Source organism: Triticum aestivum, chromosome 5A, assembly GCF_018294505.1.
Source record: "Triticum aestivum cultivar Chinese Spring chromosome 5A, IWGSC CS RefSeq v2.1, whole genome shotgun sequence".
In the NCBI taxonomy this organism is placed as follows: Eukaryota; Viridiplantae; Streptophyta; class Magnoliopsida; order Poales; family Poaceae; genus Triticum; species Triticum aestivum.
Genome location: NC_057806.1, coordinates 539,387,385 through 539,388,822, shown reverse-complemented (window position 1 = coordinate 539,388,822; position 1,438 = coordinate 539,387,385).

Sequence of the window (1,438 nt, the reverse complement as noted above, 5' to 3'; positions counted from 1 at the left end):
TCCCCACTTCCTTCCCCCTCCTAGTAGGAGTCCTACTCCTACTTGGAGGAGGACTCCTCCTTGGCGCGCCTATATGGCCGGCCGGCCTCCTCCCCTTGCTCCTTTATATACGGGGGCAGGGGCACCCCTAGACAGACAAGTTGATCCACGTGATCATTTTCTTAGCCGTGTGCTGTGCCCCCTTTCACCATAATCCTCGATAATATTATAGCGGTGCTTAGGCGAAGCCCTGCGACGGTAGAACATCAAGATCGTCACCACGCCGTCGTGCTTACAGAACTCTTCCCCGACGCTTTGCTGGATCGGAGTCCGGGGATCATCATCGAGCTGAACGTGTGCTAAAACTCGGAGGTGCCGTAGTTTCAGTGCTTGATCGGTCGGGCCGTGAAGACGTACGACTACATCAACCGCGTTGTGCTAACGCTTCCGCTGTCGGTCTACAATGGTACGTAGATCACACTCTCCCCTCTCATTGCTGTGCATCACCATGATCTTGCGTGTGCGTAGGATTTTTTTTGAAATTACTACGTTCCCCAACAGTGGCATCCGAGCCTAGGTTTTATGTGTTGATGTTATATGCACGAGTACAACACAAGTGAGTTGTGGGCGATATAAGTCATACTGCTTACCAGCATGTATACTTTGGTTCGGCGGTATTGTTGGACGAAGCGGCCCGGACCGACATTACGCGTACGCTTATGCGAGACCGGTTCTCCCGACATGCTTTGCACAAAGGTGGATAGCGGGTGACAGTTTCTCCAACTTTAGTTGAATCGAGTGTGGCTACGCCCGGTCCTTGCGAAGGTTAAAACAACACCAACTTGACAAACTATCGTTGTGGTTTTGATGCGTAGGTAAGATTGGTTCTTGCTTAAGCCCGTAGCAGCCACGTAAAACTTGCAACAACAAAGTAGAGGACGTCTAACTTGTTTTTGCAGGGCATGTTGTGATGTGATATGGTCAAGACATGATGCTAAAATTTTATTGTATGAGATGATCATGTTTTGTAACCAAGTTATCGGCAACTAGCAGGAGCCATATGGTTGTCGCTTTATTGTATGCAATGCAATTGCACAGTAATGCTTTACTTTATCACTAAGCGGTAGCAATAGTCGTGGAAGCATAAGATTGGCGAGACGACAATGATGCTACGATGGTGATCAAGGTGTCGCACCGGTGACGATGGTGATCACGACGGTGCTTCGAAGATGGAGATCACAAGCACAAGATGATGATGGCCATATCATATCACTTATATTGATTGCATGTGATGTTTATCTTTTATGCATCTTATCTTGCTTTGATTGACGGTAGCATTTTAAGATGATCTCTCACTAATTATCAAGAAGTGTTCTCCCTGAGTATGCACCGTTGTGAAAGTTCTTCGTGCTGAGACACCACGTGATGATCGGGTGTGATAGGCTCTACTTCAAATACA